This window comes from Akebia trifoliata, chromosome 12, assembly GCF_017979445.1.
Source record: "Akebia trifoliata isolate Shusen 1 chromosome 12, ASM1797944v1, whole genome shotgun sequence".
NCBI lineage: Eukaryota > Viridiplantae > Streptophyta > Magnoliopsida > Ranunculales > Lardizabalaceae > Akebia > Akebia trifoliata.
Window position 1 is genome coordinate 2,327,458 of NC_141386.1, and position 8,928 is coordinate 2,336,385.

Below are 8,928 nucleotides of genomic sequence, written 5' to 3' on the forward strand. Positions count from 1 at the left end.
AAAAAATAATATTTTTTTAATAAAAAAAGGTAAAAGTGAGAGGGTAAAATAGTAAAATAACATCTAAACTTTAACACCTTTTGTGAAAGGGGAGGTAAGTGCAATTGTCAAAATATTAGGGTGTCAAAGTGGAATTATGCCAAGCCACAGGGGGTCAAAGTGTAATTTACCCAATGTTTTAACTTTGAACTTAGTCAACCTCTTTCCGGATTCTTGCCAAAAAAATCCATCTTGTTTTTGAGGTTTTAAGTTGATGGAGATAGAATCTGGAGAATAAAATTAGAGAAATTCTATTAACACACCAACTTTTACTTATAACACACCAATCTATACGAATGCATCAATATTGAAATGAACAAGGATTGGTGCGTTATAAGTAAAAGTTGGTGTGCTAATAAAACCTCTCTAATAATATTTACCTGAGAAATTGAAGATGAATCCATCTTGTTTTTTAGGTCTTAAGTTGATAGAGATAGAATCTGGAGGTTGTAGATGTTAAAATAAAAATAGAGAGATTCTATTAAAGCACCAATTTATACGAATGCATCGACGTTGAAACTAATAAGGATTGGTCTGTTATAAGTAAAAATTGGTGTGCTAATAGAACCTCTCTAAAAATATTTACCTGAGAAATTGAAGATGAATTCATCTTGTTTTTTAGGTCTTAAGTTGATAGAGACAGGATCTGGAGGTTGCAGATGTTAAAATAAAAATAAAGAGATTCTATTAACACATCAATCTATACGAATGCATCAACATTGAAACTAAGAAGGATTGGTCCGTTATAAGTAAAAGTTGGTGTGCTAATAGAACCTCTCTAAAACTATTTACCTGAGAAATTGAAGATAATCAAGGATAGAGTGTAGGTTTGAAGTCAACAATCACTTGAAATGATTTGCAAAACCTTTTGTGCTGCAAACAATTCACTGGAATTTCTTAAGAATATCGATAATCCATGCAAAGTTTGCAATGCAAATCACAAAGCATTTGATTACTACTTTTGTGGAAAAACAACATTCCAAGATAAAATAATTTTTCCGAAGCGCCAAGGTGGGAAAATATTCTGACTTTCTTGTCAAGGTGGGAAAATTCCAACAATTTTTTACCTCAAGATTACCTCCATCCCCAAAATTAACTCTCTTCCGACATTTATTTAGACGCAATCAGACACCTACAAATATTTGAAAATATATTTTTTAGGACTAGTTTCTTAAGAACTTGATTTTCACAAAAAAATATTTTCCCATAAGTCGCACACCCACTCGTGTTGAAATATTATTTGATAATGTGACACTTTATGAAATTTCTTGCTTCCTCATTTGATATATATCAATGAAGATTTAAAAGTCATGGTGTATCTTAGACTCTTCTTCGCACGAGAAGAAGTGATTGAGAAAATATATGATTCCCGTGCTTGAAACTCAACACATTTTCCGTCAAAGAAAATGATATATCAATTTGGAACTTTACTTTATTAAGGGTACTATTAGTTATTTTGGGCTGTCTTTAAATGGAAGGTCAGGAACCTTTAGAAAAGGATTAGCATTGATCCTAGGATTACATAAGGTCATTTCTACAGGTGAATAGTGAAAATTTGGATAAATTAATACCATTTTTGGAGAGAAAGTTTGGGGTCCTCCAACGTTGGATTATGACTCCCAGCATACTCAAAGGTGGTCTATATAACACATCAAAAGTCCACAATGAATTTAAAGTGTGGCGACCACTCTTGTAGGCTTCCCCAAGGATTCCAAAGTGGTAAGATTCTTTGATTTAGAGAAAAAAGATGTTCAAATTAAAATCGTATTCAAAATTACATTCACTGATTGAAATAAATCCCAATTTATAGAAGAGAAACCTAGTTCAATTAGGTTAGTAATTTTACACGAATTAGATAACTAATTTCCTACAAATCAGGAGCTAAATAACCAATCCTATTGCTATACGATCTGTACAATATCGAAGAGAGAAAACAAATCTCAACACTCCCCCTCAAGTTGGTGCATAGATGTCATCCATACCCAACTTGTCTAAAATTTTTGAAAACACTCGATTTGAGACTGCTTTGGTAAGAATGTCGGCTAGTTGATCCTCAGATCGAATCTTAGGCAACTCCACAATTTTTTCATCCAGTTTCTCTTTAATGAAGAATCTGTCTATCTCGACATGCTTCGTACGATCATGTTGAATTGGATTATGGGCAATATCACATGCTGCTTTATTGTCACAATATAGTCGAATCGGTTGCTTAGATGGATAACCTAAATCTTGTAAGAGAAGCTTTAACCACAATACTTTGCAAAGTCCAAGCGCCATACCTCTGAATTCAGCTTCTGCACTTGAGCGAGCAACAACATTTTGTTTCTTGCTTCTCCATGTAACAAGATTACCTCCAACAAAAGTAAAATAACCAGATGTAGATCGCCTATCATCTATGGCTCCAGCCCAGTCAGCATCAGTATATGCATCTATGCTTTGATAATTAGCATTTTTAGTGAACAAAATTCCTTTTCCAGGAGCAGATTTCAGATATCTCAAAATGCGCATAACGGCATTCATATGTTGCTCTCCAGGGTCATGCATAAATTGACTAACAATACTCAATGCATAAGCCAAATCTGGTCTTGTGTGTGCTAAGTACATCAATCTCCCTACAAGTCTTTGGTATCTTCCTTTATCAACAGGTGCTTGATTGGACTCAACACATAACTTTAATCCTTCTTCTACTGGTGTATCAACTGGTTGACATGTTGTCATACCAGTCTCTTTTAACAGATCTAAGGCATATTTTCTTTGAGATAGAAATATTCCTTTATTAGATCGAGATACTTCAATCCCAAGAAAATATTTCAAAGGACCTAGATCTTTCATTTCGAATTCTCTAGACAGATAATTCTTGAGAGCTTTCATTTCTTCAGGATCATTCCCTGTAACCACCATGTCATCGACATATACAATAAGTGCAGTGATCTTACCCTGTTGTTTCTTTAGGAATAAAGTGTGATCTGAATTGCTCTGATGGTAACTAAAGGCTATCATAGACTTTGTGAATCTTCCAAACCATGCTCTTGGAGATTGTTTCAACCCATACAATGATTTTCTTAACCTGCACACCTTCTGACTATGCTTTTCAGGTATCATGCATCCTGGTGGGAGATCCATGTAGACTTCTTCAGATAATTCGCCATGTAAAAAAGCATTCTTCACATCGAATTGTTGCAATGGCCAATCCAAGTTCACAGCTAAAGACAACAAGACTCGAACTGTGTTGATTTTGGCTACAGGTGCGAATGTCTCTGTGTAATCGATTCCATAGGTTTGGGTGTAACCTTTTGCCACCAATCTCGCTTTAAAGCGTTCAATTGTGCCATCCGCTTTATACTTCACTGTGTAAATCCATCGACATCCAACTGGTTTCTTTCCTGGTAAAGGATCAACGAGTTCCCAAGTTTCATTTTTCTGTAAAGATTTCATCTCCTCGTTCATAGCTGCTTTCCACCTAGGGTCAAGTAAGGCTTCCTGCACACTGTTAGGAATAGATACAGTAGATAATTGATTTACAAATGACAAATTTGATTCTGACAATCGATGGTTCGACACATAATGACTCATGGGATACTTAACTTTACTAGAAAGTTCGGGTTCATATGTGGGTTTAGGAGTACCTCTAGTGTGACGCGGTGGAAGTTGTTTTCTGAGTGGCTCAGGCACTAAATCAGGAACATCCTCAGCAAGCGATTGGTTTGGTATATTAGTTGCAAGGGACTCAACCTCGGACGAAGGTGGGGTTGTAGCCATACTTTCTGTTTTTGGGCATTCATCACCACTTTGATCCAAATTGATACCACTCGAATCCAATTCGCCCAATTCCTGATTGGCTGGTCTTACTTGTGAGTCATGGCCACTAGAATCCAAGTCCAAGTTTATGCCCATATCATGATCTCTGAACTTAAAGGATTCAGCTTCCTCAGAATTGTGGTAATCATAATCTAGAGTCTGAATTTCTTTCTGGTATTCCCCTTGAAGTTTAGGCTCAGTGGAAAAATACATAGAATCTTCATGGAAGACAACATCCATTGTGATAAACATTCGTTGAGTTGGAGGGTGATAACATCGGTATCCTTTTTGATGAGTAGCATATCCGAGAAAAACACAACGCAATGCTCGAGGAGTTAACTTGTTGCGTTGATGCTTATGGAGGTGTACAAATGCTACACAACCAAAAATATGAGGAGTTAAATTTTGGATTGTTGGGACAACAACTGCGTCAGTGAGAGCCTGCAAAGGTGTCCGAAAGTCAATAGAACTTGAAGGTAGTCGATTAATTAGATATGCTGCGGAAGTAAGTGCTTCTCCCCAATATGATAACGGCATATGAGCTTCTATCAATAAAGCACGAACAACCTCCAACAAATGTCGATTTTTCCGCTCTGCAACCCCGTTTTGCTGAGGTGTATTGGAACAAGTGGTTTGATGAATAGTTCCATGTGCTTCCAAATACTGCTTAAGATCCAAACTCTGATATTCTCCACCATTGTCACTACGAAGAACTTGAACATGTGCATTGTATTGAGTTTTAATCATTTTATGGAACTTTTGAAACAATAAGTTCACTTCACCTTTAGACTTCATCAAGCATAACCAAGTCATCCTAGTACAGTCGTCAATAAAAGTAACAAACCAACGTGATCCCCCAAACTAGTGACTTTGGACGGACCCCAAACGTCAGAATGTATAACCATAAACGGAAGTGAACTTTTATTCAAACATAATGGAAATGAAGCACGGTGGCTTTTTGCTAGTTCACAAATATCACAACGAAAATGAGAAACATCAAATTTTGCAAACAAACTAGGAAATAATTTTTTCAGATAACCAAAGGAAGTGTGCCCCATACGTCGATGCCACAACCAGATTTCAGATTTCTTTTTCTCCCCCTCAGAACCATCCATTGTCAATGCTTGTAGTAACTTGCCGGAACTTTTTGACATTAAGTCCAAGTAATACAGCTTCCCTTGCCTAATACCACAACCAATCGTCTGCTTTGTTTGGATGTCCTGATACACACAAAAATCAGGCCAAAAACTTACAACACAAGATAAAGTTGTGGTTATTTGAGAAACGGACAAAAGGTTATAATCTAAAGATGGAACAGCTAAAACAGAATCTAAATTCAGATTATCAGTGAGGGTCAAAGATCCTTCCCCAATAACTGGGGTCGAAGTACCATTGGCAGTAGACACAAATTTTTGTGAGGACGGATTAAGAGATGAGACCTGTCTAGAATCAAATGTCATATGATCTGTAGCGCCAGAATCAATTATCCATGCACTATTAGAAACAGATGTAGAAGTATTTAAAACCTTACCACCATTATCTGCAGTTACTACCAACCCTAAGGCCTTTTCAGCAACATCATTCCCTGTCTTTGTTTCAACAACTGCTGCAGTGGAAGTCTTCTTCGAATTCTTCTTCCAACGACTATGATCCCACCATTCTGGATATCCCACAAGTTCAAAACAACGACTTTTTGTATGACCAATCTGATTGCAATGTGTGCATTTGTAGGTAGACTTGTCTGCACCGTTGGTGGCCTTAGGTTGGTTTGGCCTAGTATGGTCCTGCCAATTTTGATTATAACGGTTTCGAGCCACCATAGCTGAAGCTTCAGAATTTTCAGACTCTCCTTTCAGAGTTGCACGACGTACTGCTTCTCGTCGAATTAAAGAGTAGCATCCTTCCAAGTCTGGAACTGGATCTTTGCGTAGAATCTCTCCACGAACTTGTTCAAAATCACCATCCAATCCAGCAAGAAAAATGTGAACCCTTAGTCGCTCGATAGACTTTTGATATGCTTCAACGTCATCAGGATCTTTCATGACGACTTTATCGCGATGGTCCAATTCTCGGAAGACTTCAGTTAGCTCTCCATAATATTCAGATAGAGATTTTCCATTTTGTTTGGTGGTAAAGGCCTTTTGATTCAAGACGAAAACTTGTAATTCATCACTCCCATCATAAAAAGCCTTTGATAGAGCACTCCAAATTTCGTGGGCAGTGGGTAAGCGTAAATAACGCTTCATAATTTCTGGAGTCATTGACATTAATAACCACCTCTTTACCTTCTGATTTTCGGCATACCACTTTTCGTATCCATCTTCTGATTCAGTAGGTGGCTTCGTTTTGCCACGAATATAAGAGAGTTTCTCCCTTTCAGCAATATGCATTTCCATCAGTTGAGACCAAACGTCATAATTTGATTCAGTAAGAATAATTCCAGCATTAAAAACACTTTCAGATTGAACAATAATAGAATCTAATTTCATCCCCGATGATTCAATATTTTTTTCATTCATTTTCTTTTTTTCTTTTTCTTCTGTGAAGAGATTGGATCCAAGTTGGATTTTCAAACAATAGAACCAAGTGGGATCTGACAGCTGTGGGTGCTACAGCTGTGGTGGGAAGGACACTTCGCCAGAGAATGCCCTCACAACTATACTTGAATTTAAAAAAGAGGAATAGATGTCTGGTTTTCTGGTTTGGGGTCAAGAGAGATTAGATCTGAAGAGACTGGATCCAGATCAGATCTGATTCGTCTCTGTTTGTTTGGTTACAGCAGATTGATTTCAATGAAGACGGCACAGCACAGCAACATGGCAGCGACGACAACGACACAGCAAGCGTTGGATTTCTGGGTTTCAATGAGATTCAAAATCTCTTCGGTAAGGCTCTGATACCATCTTTGATTTAGAGAAAAAAGATGTTCAAATTAAAATCGTATTCAAAATTACATTCACTGATTGGAATAAATCCCAATTTATAGAAGAGAAACCTAGTTCAATTAGGTTAGTAATTTTACACGAATTAGATAACTAATTTCCTACAAATCAAGAGCTAAATAACCAATCCTATTGCTATACGATCTGTACAATATCGAAGAGAGAAAAAAAATCTCAACAAAGATCATGTAACTTGGTATAGATAATGACTTGCAACTAAATTATGATATTTTGAATCTATTATCATCCCAAATAGACAATGACTTAATTTTTCACACCATTAACACCTAGGTGCTTTTGATGTATTGGTTAGATTTTTATTTGGTGTGCATCTTAGGTTCAAATCTCAGAAAGAACGACCTAGAGACTCAAAAAGAAGGGTATCAACGTGAAAGCTAGCCTTGGAGTGAGTCACAGAGGATGCTAATGGAAGGGCAACCTGGGGGGTTTAAGAAGGATATCAAAGGAAAAGCGACCACAAAACCCTATCTAGGGCCCCAAAAGTAAGGAACTAGAGATGAACCATTACAAAATGGGTTGTAGTGTACGTCGATTGTGAAATGTAGTGGTGTGTCGCGATCCCAAAGAGATAACTCACCTAAGTGCTTTTGGTGTATTGATTAGGTTAGTATTAGAATTAGAGTCGGAACCTATGGTTTCTTGTCCACACAAAGAAATTGAGTTGATTCTAAATCCTTTTTTAATGTTTGTTAGAGAACATAAAAGTACAGGAAAAATGCATTTTCAATGAGATATTGGGGATTCACTAATTCCATTGAATAAACAAAGTACTGATTGAGATTGTTTGTAAATTAATTCTAAAAACCACCCATTTCAAAAAGATAAGAGATGATATTTTCTAGATAAATGTGGACCCACCATGGGTAGACTTACACACTTTAAATTAGCCCTGATTAGTGACTCTAGTCATTGGATGTGAGCATTTTGTATCACAAGCTTTATGAATAGACCCTATAGCCCAGAGATGATATCAATCTATTATGAAAAACGGTAGAAATCACCAATTAGAACAAATTTTGTATTTAAGATCACTAAGGAGGGTGTAGGCATCAAAATTTTCAAGGGACCTACATCTTTCCAAATTATTAAAAAAAAAAAGTCCATAAAAATCAAAGTTGGTCTTATATAAATTCAGGCCATTGATTGGGTTATGCCTATTATGGTTTGGATTTAGGTTTTCGCAGATAAAGCCCATGATCTAAATGAAGTCAAGTGATCCACATATTAAGTATTGGGCCTACACCCAAATAGATGAATTTGGCCCACCAACAATCCATAGAATCTTTAAAATTAGATATGAATAAATTTAGTCTTTAGATGAATCAATCAAAGTTATTTAAGTCAGGACATAATTAAAAAATTAAATTACCTTAAGTCTATAAATACCAAAGCCTTCTTCATTTAAAAGATGTCCTAGATCACCTTCTCTCAAAAGATAGAAGTTCTCCCTCTAGAGAAGAAGAAGAAGCTCTCATACCGTCCTTCAAAGACGAAGCAAAGTTTTTCACAAGAAACTCAAAATCTGATTATAAAGAAGATCAAGTCTAAAGTTGTTCTCTGGAAGTCAAGAAATCATTCTTAGTTGATTAAGCTTGAAACCCGGAAACAAGAAATCCAAAAATCATACAGAAGATCAAACACAACAAAGTCATCATTAAACAACCGATCAATTGTGAAGTCCAAAGAGAAGAAAACTACACACACGGCATCATTATTTTTGTTGTATTTGACTATTAATCAGAGCATAATACTGAGATTTGTATCTATCTTTTTATTTTCAAGATCAATAAAATAATTTTCAATCTTTTTTTATGTATATTGAAGTAGCTCGTGAAATTTGTTGCCAACAGAAGGTTTAACAATGCATTCTTGACTAATGTGTCGAACCAATAGGGGTAAAATTGGAATACTTCTTGTAGATGCGATTTTTCGCTTCTACCTCGAAATCTCCCTTGAAAACTCCTAGCTCAGTGGATGGCCTGCAACAGGACCACTCCAATGATCAAGTTAGAAATTTGTGTCAAACTAAAAAGAAGTTCTCTGGGAAAAAATTTTCTAACCTTTAATGCGAGTTGCAACCTAGTATTTATAGAGTCCTTGACTTGTGGATTTCTTAAGCTCTTTTCAA